We start from the raw sequence: 15,471 nt of genomic DNA, 5'->3' as shown, positions 1-15,471 counted from the left end.
TTGGCCTCACCCAACATTACGTATGCACTTTTGATGGGGAGCACGAACCTTGGAGATTTTACCTTCCCTAACTCAGGTACCTTGAGGCTAGTTGTGGTGCTCTAAGATCTGTTAACAAAGCATGACATTTAACATGATCTTTTTGGCTCAGTTATTGCATTTATCAGTTGGAAAATATAGAGGCCTGTAACTTCTCAGCTCCCCAGCATCGGATTTGGGGGGTACCCTAAAGATGCGCTGGGGAATATCTCTGGCAAGTTCCCAGGCAAGAGTTTTCATGGCAATTGCCCAGAGGTGCCAACTTCCTCTGGACAATTGTGCTGTGCTGGGAACCATCCAAAAATGCGGTTTTAAATCACAAACATTGGACGGTTCCGCTGGGGTTAGACCAATAGTTACCCAGAAAATGTTAGAAGAATTAAAAACTTTTCTAACTTCTGGGTAACTACTGTAAAGACCCAGACCGACCCCGCGGGATTTCCCTCTGCCCCCCCCCCCCCCCCCCCCCCCCCCAATTCCCCCGACCTCCAACAATCCCGCCTCGTCCCCACACCAACCTCACCACCGCCCCCCACCCCCGACAACGGATCTCCACCTCAGACCCGTACGCACAACCGACCTCCAGACACACCCCACCCCCCCTCTTTCCGGATCCCACACATCTCTGGGCTCTTCTTTCCCCACCCCCACCTCCCAAACCATATCCACTTAGCTTGGACACTTACCTTCTCACTGGCCCTTTAAACGTACCTGTTTTATGGCAGCAAGTGCTATGAGAAAGGGGGAGTGGTCTCCTTGAATTCACCAGACCTACACTTTGTTGGGGCCTGCGAGGAGTCTTTCGATGCAGGCCCCAATCAACTCCCGCGAGCCGAAGTGGCAATGCAATTTTCAAGTTCAGGCAAGTGTGCATTTATTTCTTCTAATTTCTGTGGGCCAGCACTTTCCGACGCAAGTCGGAAGTTACGGCCCGGAAAGTTTTTATGATTTAGTTCCAGTGAGTGGACTTGGCATCAATAGATTTGCCTGTAGCAGCATTGGATGCCAAAAGCAGTTGCACCAATTTTAGTATATGCATGTATGAGTGCCCTGTGATTTAAAAGTGGATTTCTAAAGGTTGCTGTTTAAGCATTTGATAGTAGCCTGTATACAGTGTAAGCAGACCTTGTCCGTTGAAATCTGAAAGGTGTACATTTTATACGATCTATTCTTGCCATGGTGCAATGGCTGGGACTAGCAATTACCCCAATTAAAACTTCACGCTAGAATTTTCATAGATTGATCCTACTAGATAAGGCGTCACTATACAGATTTGACAATATAATACACTATTTACAACTAGCTGCTAAGGGTAGGTTGGGGCATAGTGATATTGTCACTGGACTAGTAAGCCAGAGTCTCGGGGCAATGCTTTCGGATCCTGGGTTCGAATCCCACCACGGCAGATGGTCAAATATGAATACAATCAATAAAAAAACCTGAAATTTAAAAAGTCTAATGACCATTAAATTATTGTTAAAAACCTATCTGGTTCAGTAATGCCCTTTAGGGTCCTGGCTCTGTCTAGCCCACATGTGACTCCAGATCCGCAACAGTGTGGTTGCCCTCAGCAATGGTCTAGCAAGCCACTCAGTTGTGTCAAACTGCTAAAAAGTCAATAAGGAGTGAAACCGGACAGACCATCTGGCATCGATCTAGGAACAACCAGAAACATCAATGGCAAACCCTTTCAATCTTGCAAAATCCTCCTTACTAACATCTGGGGTCTAGTGCTAACAGTGGGAGATCTACCTCCCAGACTAGTCAAGCAACATCCTGACAGTCATACTCACAGAATTATACCTTACACATAATGTCCCAGACATCACCATCCCTGGGTAAGTCCTGTCCCACTGGCAGTACAGACCCAGCAGAGGTGGTGGCACAGTCGTATACAGTCAGGAGGAAGTTGCCCTGGGAGTCTTCCACATCAATTCAGGACCCCATGAAATCTTGTGTTATCAGGCCAACCATGGGCAAGGAAGCATCCTGCTGCCCCCCTGACCCCCACCACCAGTCGACGAATCAGTTCTCCTTCATGTTGAACACCACTTGGAGGAAGCCGAGGGTGGCAAGGGCGCTGAATGTAGCATTTGCAATGCTCTTCAGCCATAAGTGCTGAGTGGAGGTCTGGAGATTCCCAGCATCACAGATGCCAGTCTTCAGACAATTCGATTCACTCCACGTGATATCAAGAAACAGCTGAAGCCAACGGATACTGCAAAAGCTACGGGCCTTGACTATGGTCCGGCAATAGTACTGAAGATGTGCTCCAGAACTTGCTGCGCCCCTAGCCAAGCTGTTCCAGTACAGCTACATCACAGGCATCTACCTGGCAATGTGGAAAATTTCCTAGGTATGTCCTGTAAATAAAAAGGACAAATCAAACCCGCTTACTGATGCTCAGTTTGGGTCCTCCCATGGTCACTCGGCTCCTGACCATTACAGGCTTGATTCAAACATGGGACAAAAGAGCTGAACTCCAGAGGTGAAATGAGAGTAACTGCCCTTGATATCAAGGCAGCATTTAACTGAGTGTGGCATCAAGGAGCCCTAGCAAAACTGGAGCCAATGGAACTCAGGGAAAGGTCTCCGCTGGTTGGAGTCATACCTAGCACAAAGGAAGATGGTTGTGGTTGTTGCAGGTCAAACATCTCAATTCCAGTGCATCACTGCAGGAGTTCCTCAGGGTAGTGTCCTCAGCCCAAACATCTTCAGCTGCTTCAGCAATGATCTTCCTTCCACCATAAGTGGGGATGTTTGCTGGTGATTGCATAATGTTCAGTACCATTCAATACCAGATACTGAAGCAGTCCATATCCAAATGAAGCAAGACCTGGGCAATATACAGGCTTGGGCTGACAAGTGGAAAGTAATATTTGTGCCACACAAGGGTTATGCAATGACCGTCTCCAACAAGAGAGAATCTAATCATCGCCCCCTGTCGTTTAATGGCATTACCATCGCTGAATCCCCCACTATCAACATTCTGCAGGTTACCATTGACCAGAAACTGAACTGGACTAGCCATGTAAATACTGTGGTGACAAGAGCAGGTTAGAGGCTAGGAATCCTGTGGTGAGTAACTGACCTCCTGACTCGCCAAAGCCTGTCCACCATCTACAAGGCACAAGTCATGAGTGTGATGGAATACTCCCCACTTGCCTGGATGAGCGCAGCTGCAACAACACTCAAGGAGTTTGACACCATCCAGGACAAAGCAGCCCGCTTGATTGGCACACCATTCAGAACATTCACCTCCTTCACCACCAACACACAGTAGCAGCAGTGTGTACCATCTACAAGATGCACTGTAGGAATTCACCAAGGCTCCTTAGACAGCACCTTCCAAGCCTATGACTGCTGCCACCGAGTAGGACAAGGGCAGCAGATAGATGGGAACGCCACCACCTGGAAGTTTGCCTTCAAATCACTCGCCATTCAGACTTGGAAACATTCCTTCACTGTCACAGGGTTAAAATCTGGAACTTCTTCCCTAACAGCACTACCTACAACATGTGGACTTCAGTGGTTCAAGAAGGGAGCTCACCACCATCTTCTCAAGGGCAATTAGGGATGGGCAATAAATCCTGGCCTAGCTAGTGATGCCCAAATCCCATGAATGAATAAAAAGAACATAGAGCACACAAAACATTGAGAACATGATTTTAGTTCCAACTTTCTGCCTTAAACTTTCTCAAATTAGCCTCACCATAAACAGAGTTAGGTTACTCACAGTCATGAATTTACTTTTGCTACCTAATATATGGATGTATGATAGCATAACATGTGAAACTTGTCAGATGAACTGGGCATCACAATGTTTGTATGCACCCTCATGCACTTTTCCAATCTTCCAGTAGGTGGAACTGATAAATACTGGTGAGACAAGGCACAGACAGAGGACTCCATTTTCCACAGAGCCCATTGCAGGCGCTTCAAGGGGCTAAGGAAAGGGAAAGAAAGTGATTGGAAAGGACCTTTCTACTTCATACAAGGAGCGGATCCACAGCTTGGCCTTTCTAAAGCATGGAAGATTGGAGGTTGCACTAATGGAGGTGATGAATGGCAGGAAGAGATCAAGCTCACAGAGCAAGCAGTGCAGGCTATCAACAAGCTAACATTGAAACCCGAGTTCTTTGTCCTTTGTCGAGATCTTATTCATGTAATGCCAGATATACCTTTGCATGATGAGCAAACGTTTGACTTCAAGCATGTTCTGAAGGGCATTGATTCTAGCATTCCATTGGTATTAGTCAGTGGCAATCATGATATAGGAAACACCCCAACCTCAGGCATTATTTCTGAATATTGCAAGAGCTGGGGAGATGATTACTTCAGTTTCTGGGTTGGGGGAGTGTTTTTCCATGTACTGAACTTCCAGTTTTTTTTTTAAATGCCTCCAATTGCCCTGAACTAAAATAAGCCCATGACCTCTGGCTGGATAACCAACTTGCTGCTGCTCAACAGTTGAAAAGCAAACATGTGATTGTGTTCCAGCACATCCCTCTATTTCTCCAGAGCCCTGAAGAAGAGAGTAACTATTTTAACCTGGAAAAGTCAAAACGGCTGGACCTTCTGCAGAGATTTGAGAATGCAGGTGTAAAGGTAGTCTTTTCTGGCCACAAGCATAGTATGGTAGTATGTTTAACAATCTGGATTTGGTGGTGACTTCAGCTATAAGCTGCCAGTTGGGAGAGGACAAGCACAGAGTGCGGGTTGTGGTAGTTACAGAGGAGAAGATCCATCACAGGTATGTCAATTTGGTGAACTAAGTGACCTTACAGTCAAGAATGTGATTTCAGACCTTTTTGAAGTAAATGTTCTGAACCCCTGCATTTAATGAAAAGTGGTGAGAAGAGGCTGTTTAATCAGTACACATGAGGACCATCACAAGATAAGTGGTATTAATGGGTAAGTTTGCATATCTGTTGAAGTCCATTATATAACCATACAGTGAATTAGCCAGAAAGATTTATCCTGCTGCATTAAACTAGGAGCACCAATATATGTGAATTATATCAAATCAACAGTACATTTTTCTATATATTTAGATAGATGTCTGTTATCTCATGAAGTTATACACACAATCTTGAGGCTTTTATGGCACTATTTTTGTTACCATCTGTGGCAACATTCAACTAGCTGTCATTGCTTTCATCCTTGATATGTACTCAAGCTGTACATTATCTGAACATGTTGAAAGTACCTGAAATAATAGAATCAAGGAACCGTGTACAGTACTTTGGAAAATAAACATGTCCTAACAGGGTAGTGATACCAGACTTATTTAATTCTTTGACACTGCCTGTAACATACAAAACAAAGCACACCATGCTATATCTGTTAGCAGATGAAATACTGGCCTGCAACATACAGCCTTTGTTGGAACTGACATTGAACATATGTTACTTTTAAAGCTTTTCAAGACAAGAAATTATTGCATGTTACCCTGACTCATAAGATCATAAGAAATAGAATCAGGAGTAGGTCATTCAGTTCCTTGAGCCCGTTCTGCCATTCAATAAAGTCATGGCTGATCCTAGCTCCACTTTCTTGCCTGTCTCTCATAACCCTTGACTCCCATGTAGATCAAAAATCTAACTGAGCCTTCACTGTTCTCTGGAAAAGAGAATTCCAAAGATTAAGGACCTTCTGAGAAGAAATTCCTTCTCATCTCAGAATTAAATAGGAGACTCCTTATTTTTAATCTGTGCCCCCAGTTCTAGACTTTGCCACGAGAGGAAACATCCTCTTAGCATCTACTCTGTCAAGTGCCCTCAAAATCTTATATGCTTCAATAAGGTCACCTCTCATTCTTCTAAACTCCAACGAGTATGGGCCCAACCTGTTCAACCTTTCCTCATAAGACATCTGCAGGACTTTTCAATTTGATGTCCACAAGCGTATCTCCCAGGTGACCAATGCGATATTTGAGGCCAATCAGATCCTATGATTTTACAGCAGAGCTGCCATAAAACAACTCATATAGTGACTTGAACGTAGTAAAATGTTCCAAAGCACTTTAGGAGCGTTATTAAACAACATTTGACATTGGACCAAATAAGCAGATTTTAGGGCAGATGAACAATAGCTTGGTTAAAGAGGTAGGTTTAAGTAATACCTAAAGGGAGGGTAGCGAGGTATAGAGGTTTAGGAAGGGAAATCCTGAGCATGGGACCCGAGAAGCTGAAGGCACAGCTGCCATGGCAGTGCGATTAAAATCAGGGATGCAAAAGAGGGCAGAATTAAATGAGTGCGGATATCTCAGACGATTGCAGGGCTAGAGCAGATTACAGAGACGGAGAGGGGAGAGACTATGGAGGATTTGAAAACAAAGAATATTATAAAATTGAGGCATTGCTCAACTGGGAATCAATAAGGAGCTGCATCCACAGGAGTGATGGGTGAAGGGGACTTGGTACAAGTTAAGACATGAGTGGTAGAGTTTTGGATGATCTCAAGTTTACAAAGGGTAGATTATGGGAGGTCATCCAAGAGTGTGTTGGAATAGTCACAGCTAGATGTAAAGGAATGGATGAAGGTTTCAGCAGCAGAGGAACTGAGACAGGGCAGAAGGAAAATGTTACTGAGCCTGCTACTGCCTGCCCTCCCCTACCCCATCCTAAGATGTAGATTTTTGAATGAATGATTTCAAAATGGATATTGTTATCAATACAATAAACTTGGGTGGCAGGGCTAATGAAACTCTCCTCATTGTTCCAGATAATTCAGGATAATGGCTTCAATGATTGAAATAAAAGAAAAAAATGCTGGGAATACCTGGTCAGACAGCATGTGTGTAGAGAGGCAATCATCAGATTTGGGAGAAGACAGAGGTTTAACAGTTTATAAGCAAGAGAGAAAGGGCTAGAGGGAGGGACGAAAGAACAAAAGGGAAGAAGGCCAGTGATGAGATGAAAAGCAAGAGTGATGAAATGAGAAAAGGGATGATGGTACAAGGCAAAAGGCAAAATCCCATTCATGGGATGCAGGCTTCGCTGGCTGGGCCAGCATTTATTGCCCATCCCTAGTTGCCCTTCAGAAGTTGGTGAGCTGCCTTCTTGAACCACTGCAGTCCATGTGGTGTAAGTACACCCACAGTGCTGTTAGGAAGGGAGTTCCATGGTTTTGAGCCAGCAACAGTGAAGGAACAGCGATATATTTCCAAGTCAGGATGGTAAGTGACTTGGAGGGGAACTTCCAGGTGGTGTTCCCGTCTATCTACTGCCCTTGTCCTTCTAGATGGTCATGGTCGTGGGTTTGGAAGGTGCGGTCTAAAGAACCTTGGTGAATTCCTGCAGTGCATCTTGTAGTTGGTACACACTGCTCCTACTGTGCATCGGTGGTGGAGGGAATGAATGTTTGTGGATGTAATGCCAATCAAGCGGGCTGTGTTGTCCTGGATGGTGTCAAGCTTCTTGATTGTTCTGGGAGCTGCACTTATCCAGGCAAGTGGGGAGTATTCCATCACACTTGTGACTTGTGCTTTGTAGATGGTGGACAGGCTTTGGGGAGTGAGGAGGTGTGTTACTCGTCACAGGACTCCTAGCCACTGGCCTGCTCTTGTAGCCACAGTATTTACATGGCTAGTCCAGTTCAGTTTCTGGTCAATGGTAACCCCCAGGATGTTGATAGTGTGGGATTCAGTGATGATAATGCCATTGAACATCAAAGGGTGCATTTGTGAGTTTGATTCTCTTATTGGAGACGGTCATTGCCTGGCACTTGTATGGCATGAATGTTACTTGACACTTGTCAGCCCAAGCCTGGATATTACCCAGGCCTTGCTGCATTTGGACATGGACTGCTTCAGTATTTGAGAAGTCACAAATGGTACTGAACATTGTGCAATCATCAGCGAATATCCTCACTTCTGACCTTATGATGGAAGGAAGGTCATTGATGAAACAGCTGAAGACGGTTGGGCCAAGGATACTACCCTGAGGAACTCCTGCAGTGATGTCCTGGAGCTGGGATGACTGACCTCCAACAACCACAACCATCTTCCGTTGTGCTCGGTATGACTCCAACCCATTGGAGAGTTTCCCCCCTGATTCCCATTGACTCCAGTTTTGCAAGGGCTCCTTGATGTCACACTCGGTCAAATGCAGCCTTGATGTCAAGTAAAAAATGATGTCACGTTAAAAAAAACAAAAGATGGATCTAGAGAAGCTACAAATGGCAACAGCAGAACCAACGGCTGCTGCATGTAAATATGGGGGCTGTGATTATGAACTAGCTATGGAAATCAACGTTGAATCTGGAAGGTTGTAAAGTGACTTAATTGAAAAATGGCGTACTGTTCCTCGAAATTTCACTAGGTTTCATGTGAACAGTGTAGGAGGTTGAGGTCTGAGTAAGGGCAGTGAATTAAAAATGGCAAGAAAGCAGAAGTTCAGGGTCCTGCTTACAAACTGGATGGAACTGTTCAGCAAAACAATCACCCAATCTAGTTTTGGCCTCACCATTGTAGAGGAGAGAACATCGTGAGCAGTGACGGTTAGTTTGTTTGGCTTGCATCATGAATCTTTTTCCTCCAGCCCCAGCTGCAAGCTGCATTTGTGAGTTCACTTTAAATGGCATTTTAATATATACCATGCCAATTTATTTTTTGTGGAAAAATGGCCCAAAATCCTTAAATTCCGCAATTAATAATAGGATGTATAATCAGCAAACAATAATACTCATTGTGATTCTTGAATTATACAGTGTTCTCAATTAGCATTTCAAACCAATACCCCAAATTACCTGCAGAACTCCTAGCTGGCTGAATTCTTTGTAAGGATCTGGTTCAGTTTAACCAGATTGCATAAAGGAGCAGCACAGTGAGCTCAAGATCAAATCGGGGACCATGTTTGCGCCGCAGCCAATGGCTTTCTTCCTTGACCAAACACAATCTGAGAATAGATGTCAGAACAGAAATTAAGGCTTCCTGTTATGAAATCACCTTAGATCTACTTTTAAACCTTAATTTCAGTTTTAAAAAATTGTGGTAAAGCACAAAGATCATTTCCAGTGTCTGTTGCACCCTAAGTTACCCACAGAGGGAAACAGGAGCAACCAACAAGGGGGAGCTGGTTGTCCTGGGAGGAAGGTCAAGTGGGTACAGATTTTCCCATCCTCACACTGCGGTGTGATGGTTCTAATGTGGAGGGAAAGGAATACAGTGGTTATTTTTCTCACACCCTGCCCAAGAGCGATGCATCATCACATTCACATCCCACTGGGGAGATGGTGGTGCAGTGGTAAATTCACTGGAATAGTAACCAGGCTAACGCTCTGGGTTCAAATCCCGCCATGGCAGCTGGTGGAATTTAAAATTCAATTAATAAATCTGGATGTGAAAGTTAGTCTCAGTAATGGTGACCATGAAACTATCAATGATTGTTATGAAAGCCCATCTGGTTCATTAATGCCCATTAGGGAAGGAAATCTGCCATCCTTACCCAGTCTGGCCTATGCATGGCTCCAGATCCACAGCAGTGTGGTTGACTCTTAACTGCCCTCTGAAATGGCTCCATCAAGCTAATCAGTTCAAGGGCAATTGGGGATAGGTAACAAATGCTGCCTTTCCAGTGATGACCACATCCCATGAAAGAATAAAGAAAAAAAAACTCGTGAGCAGTCTGACAAGTGTCTCCAAAGGTCCAATTCCACTGTATCAGTATAGTCAGCTGGGTGGAGAAGATGCAGGGCCAGATCCGAGTGTGGTATGGTTGATGTCAGCTCAGGAGTGGGAGTAGGATTAGAGCGATCTATGCAAGAGAAAAAGTCTGCTGCCAAGAGCACCACAGATATGTGCAAACTCTGAGGTCCATCAGACACCAGTTGAGCCTGATCTGCAGCAGGTTGGAGACAATTGGGTGCAGGCTGGACACCCTTTGCCAGGAGATTGTGCAGAGGTTTCAACAGTCACCCTGCAGATAAAGTCAGTGCATTCCATGCCCCATCCTGCTTCCCAGTGGCACTCACCGTGGTGACAATCTGAAGTATCATGCTGCTGACACTTGGTGGCAGCATTTCACAGTCACATCCTTCTTAGCTAGTCACATAACTTACACGAGATCATTTTGTGTTTTTAACAGTTCAATTTTCTATATTTGCCTCTTGTTGAATCAATGTGTTCCCAATATTAGTCATTGATAAAGATTTACTGTTTCTGTGAAATCGTTTGCTTATAGACTAATGTTTGCTGGCTGTTCGTTGCATCACACTTCAACTGAATAAAAGTTCCACTGATTGTTGCAATCTTGCCTGTTGTCTCTTGCGTTCACAGCTCCACAGGAATCAGTTAAAAACAAAATACTGCGGATGCTGGAAATCCAAAACAAAAGCAGAATTACCTGGAAAAATGAAGGGTCATGAGGACTCAAAACGTCAACTCTTTTCTTCTCCGCCGATGCTGCCAGACCTGCTGAGTTTTTCCAGGTAATTCTGTTTTTGACAGGGATCAGTCCCTGGCATCATTGCTCCAGACACGGAGGACACCACTACAATCAGAGGGTCGTGAGTCTTTGGAGCTTTTCCTCAAAAGACGGTGGAAGCAGAGTCTTTGAATATTTTTAAGGCACAGTTATATAAGCAAGGGCGGGGGGGGGGGGTGGTGAAAGGTTATGGGGGTAGGTGGGAATGTGGAGTAGAGGTTAAAATCAGACCAGCCATGATCCTATTAAGCAGGTTCGAGAAGCCTACTTCTGCTTCTAATTTGTATGTTCGTATGTAATCTTCACTTCTTCATCAGGGGTGCACTGCATGATTCCACCATCAATCCATGAGCCTGCAGGAGCAGAGACAGCCGAACCTGCAAGGGACACCTCTACTCGCGCAGTGGATAAATAGAGGGCGAGGCTCGGGGTCTTCACTCACCTTCCGGGAGCGAAGACAGCTAGACCTGCGAGGGACACCTTGACTTGGGCTGTGGACTGAGTTTGAAACGATCCAAGAGTGACATCACAGGAAACCTGTAAGTTCATTGGTTGGTGAGAAGCTGCTGTTAGGGAATGTGTTTAAATAACTTAAAACAAGAAAAACGTATCATTTATTAAAAAAAAGGAACTACTTGGATTTCAGTAAGGAACACTAGTAATAGGAAAGTAAAGTTAAATCATGTCAAAGTGAAATAAAATAATAGAGTAAACCAAAGTAAGATAAAGTTAGCATAAGTGTAGTAAAGTTAAGTTACTAGTAATTTATTCTACTCATTTTACTTACTCTAAGTGTAATAAATAGTTTTTAGAGTTACGTGATGGCAGTTCAGCTCGACCTAGTGGAGTGTCCATCCTGCAGTATGTGTGAAGTTGTGGATGTACCGTGTGTCCCTGACAAACACATCTGTAGGAAGCTTCACCAGCTGCACAAGCTTCAGCTCCAGGTTTTGGAACTTGAGCAGGGGCTGGACTCACTGTTGTGTATCCACGAGGCAGAGAACTACCGTGGATAGCACGCTCCGAGAGGTGGTCACAACACAGGTGAGAAGTGTACAGCTGGAGAGGGAATCAGTGACTGCCAGGCAGGTAGTGCGGGAGTCCCCTGAGCCTATCCTGCTTGCTAATTTGTTTTCCGTTTTGGATGCTGATGAGGGCGATGGTTCCTCAGGGGAGGGCAGCCAGAGCCAAGCCTGTGGCACCACAGGCAGCTCAGCTGTACAGGGGGAGGAAGAAGAATGGAAGGGCAATGGTGATAAGGGATTCCATAGTCAGGGGATCAGACAAGCATTTCCGCAGCAGTAAACGTGACTCCAGGATGTGGTGTTGCCTCCCTCGTGCCAAGGTCAAAGATGTCATGAAGCGGCTGCAGGACATCCTTCAGGGGAGGGGGATCAGCCAGAAGTCGTGGCCACACATTGGCACCAATGATATAGGTAGGAAGAGGGATGGGGTCCTGAAAGCAGATTTCGGGGAGTTAGGAAAGAAATTAAAAAGCAGGACCTCAAGAGTTGAAATCGCAGGATTACTCCCAGTGCCATGTGTTAGGGAGAAAATGAATAGGAGGATTGATTGATTAAATATGTGGCTGGAGAACTGGTGTAGGAGGGAGGGCATCAGATTTCTGAGGCATTGGGACCAGTTCTGGGACAGATGGATCCTGTACAAGTTGGAAGGGTTACATCTTAAATGGACTGATCTACTCGCAGGGAGATCTGCTGGTGCAGGAGACACAAGGCAAAACATTAAAGATAAAGGGCTAATTAATAATCTTGTAAAAGAACTTTTAGGGATGAATGACCACAATATGATAGACTTTTACATTATGTTTGAAAGCGAAGTCCTTCACTCTGAAGCAAGGGTGCTAAAGTTGTACAAAGGAAATTATGAAGGCATGAGGGACAAATTGGCTGAGGTGGATTGGGAAAATATTTTAAAAGGTACACAGGCAATGGATAGTCTTCAAAGAACTATTACATAGCTTACAGCACCTATACGTTCCTTCAGGATGCAAAAACCCAGAAAAAGTCAGTCAACCATGGCTGATGAAGTTAGGGATTGTATAAGTTTAAAAGAAAAGGCTTATAAAGTTGCTAGAAGTAGTAGTAAACATGAGGTTTGAGAGGTTTTTAGAATACAGCAAAGGAAGACCAAGAAACTGGTGAAGAAAGGGAGAATAGAATATGAATGTAATCTAGCAAAAAAACATTAAAACGAACTGTAAAAGCTTCTCTAGGTATGTAAAAAGGAATTGCTCAGGGTGAGCCGCAGCCCTCCTCCACTCCCCCCCCCCCTTCCTCCAGTCCTCCGGTCGCCCCCGCTTTGGGCACCCTAGGCCTCCGGACACCCCAGTCCCCCGGTCGCGCCCACTCTGGGCACCCCAGCCTCTGGTCGCCCCCCCCCAAACACCCCCACCCCGCAAATCGTATCCACTTACCTTGGTCACTTACCTTCTCCCGGTCTGTCAAGTTCCCTGGCCCTTTAAACTTACCTACTTGATGGCAGCAAGTGCTGTATAAAAGGGGGCGTGATCTCCTTGAATTCGCCAGAGCTGCACCTTGCTGGGGCCTGGAAGGAATCTTTCGATGCAGGCCCCAAGCAGTTCCGGCGAACCAAAGTGGAGACCAAATGTAATACATCCAAGTTCGCGGATAATACAAAGCTAGGCGGGAATGTGTGTTGTGAGGAAGATGTAAAGCGGCTACAGGAGGATTGGACAGACTTAGTGAGTGGGCAAGAACATGGCAGATGGAATATAACGTGGAAAAATGTGGGGTTGTACACTTTGGTAGGAAGAACAGATGTGCAGTGTATTTCCTAAATGGTAAGAGATTAGAAAGTGTAGATGTTCAAAGGAACCTGGGTGTTCTTGTCCATAAGTCACTGAAAGCTAACTTAAGAACATAATAGGAGCTGGAATATGCCATTCGGCCCCTCAAACCTGCCCTGCCATTCAATAAGATCATGGCTGATCCGCCCAGGCCTCAGCTCCTCTTTCGTGCCAGCTCCTCATAGCCTCCAACTCCTAGATATTGCAAAAATCTATCTACCTCCTCTTTAAATACTTTCAGTGATCTAGCCTCCACAACTCTCTGGGGTAGAGAATTTCAGACATTCACTACCCTCTGAGAGAAGAAATTCCTTCACAACTCATTTTTAAATGAGTGTCCCCTTATTCTGTAATTATGTCCCCTAGTTCAAGATTCCCTCACCAGTGGAAACATCTTCTCAACATCTACCCTGTCATGCCCCCTCAGAATCTTGTATGTTGCAATAAGATCACCCCTCATTCTTCTAAACTCGAATGAATAAAGGCCAAACCTGTTTAGTCATTCTTGATAAATCAACCCCTTCATCGCAGGAATCAGCCTAGTGAATCTCTTTTTGAATTGCCTCCAATGCTACAATATCCTTTCTTAAATAGGGGGACCAAAACTGTACACAGTACTCCAGGTGCGGCCTCACCAACAGCTGTAACAAGACTTCCCTATTTTAAAATGCCAACCCCCTAGCAATACAGGCCAAAATTCTATTTGCCTTCTTAATTACTTGCAGCACCTGCATGCGAACTTTTTTGTGTTTCATGCACAAGAACACCCAGATCCCTCTGTTCTGCACTTTTTGGAATCTCTCTCCATTTAAATAATAGTCTGTCTTTTAATTCTTCCTATCAAAATGCATGACCTCATACTTTCCTACATTAAACTCCATCTGCCAAGTTTGAGGCCCTGGGACTAACCCTTGAGGCACTCCACTAGTTACGTCTTTCCAGCCTGAAAAATACCTATTAATCCCGACTCTCTGTCTTCTGTGTGTTAACCAATCCTCAATCCATGCTGGTACATTACCTCCCAATATTGTGAACTCCTATCTTGTGCAATATCCTTTTATATGGCACCTTATCGAATGTCTTCTGGAAATACAAATACACTACATCTACCGGTTTCCCTTTGTCAACTCTGCTTGTTATATCCTCAAAAAACTTTAGCAAATGTTAAATATGATTTCCCTTTCACAAAACCATGTTGACTCTGTTTGATTGTGTTAAGCTTTTCTAAATGTCCTGCTATTTCTTCCTTAATAATGGACTCTAGCATTTTCCCAATGACAGATGTTAGGCTGACTGGTCTATAGGTTCCTGCTTTTTGTCTCCCTCCCTTCTTGAACAGGGGCGACACATTAACGGTTTTCCAATCTGCTGGGACCCTCCCAGAATCCAATGAGTTCTGAGATATTTTGACCAAAGCCTCCACTCTCTCTGCAGCCACTTCCTTTAAACCCTTGGATGCAGGCCATCAGGTCCTGGCGACTTGTCTGCCTTTAGTGCCATTTGTCAAATGCTTTGTCCTTTGTGATAGAGGCTGTTACAAGATCTTTCCTCCCATTAATTCCTTGCTTACCTGATATCTTTGGGATGTTTATAGTGTCCTCCACCATGAAGACCAATGCAAAATATTGGTTTACATTATCTGCCATTTCCCTGTTCTCTATTATCAATTTTCCAGTTGCATCCTCCAAGGGTCCAACATTCACTTTAGCCATTCTCTTTCTTTTTATCTATACGTAGAAGCTCTTGCTGTTTGTTTTTATATTTCTTGCCGATTTACTTTCATAATCAACTTTCCCCCTCTTTATGAGCTTTCTAGTCATCCGCTGCTGGTTCCTAAAAAAAATTCCCAATCCTCTGGCCTACCACTAGTTTTCGCCGCTTTGTATGCCTTAGTTTTTGATTGGATACTCTCCTTGACCACCTTTGTTAAGCACGAGTGGTTCATCCTTCTCATCGAGTCTTCTTTTTGACCAGCATAAATTTTTGCTGAATGTTATGAAACATCTACTTAAATGTTTGCCACTGTTCATCCACTGACCTTCTCCTTAGTCTATTTTCCCAGCCCGCTTTAGACAACTCTTTCTTCATACCTCTGTAATTGCCCTTATTTAAGTTGAAGACACTGGTTTGAGACCCGAGTTGCTCGCCCTCAAACTGAATTTGAAATTCTACCAT

The 15,471-nt window shown here is 44.5% G+C and overlaps 1 pseudogene; it reads left to right on the top strand.

Annotated features, from left to right (window-relative positions):
* The first annotated feature begins 3,805 nt into the window (after window positions 1–3,805).
* Window positions 3,806–5,311, top strand: LOC121290422 (annotated as a pseudogene).
* Window positions 5,312–15,471: the final 10,160 nt, after the last annotated feature.

The sequence above is a fragment of the Carcharodon carcharias genome, chromosome 18, assembly GCF_017639515.1.
Source record: "Carcharodon carcharias isolate sCarCar2 chromosome 18, sCarCar2.pri, whole genome shotgun sequence".
NCBI lineage: Eukaryota > Metazoa > Chordata > Chondrichthyes > Lamniformes > Lamnidae > Carcharodon > Carcharodon carcharias.
The sequence above is the reverse complement of the archived record's forward strand: the minus strand, read 5'-3'. Positions and strand labels throughout refer to the sequence as shown.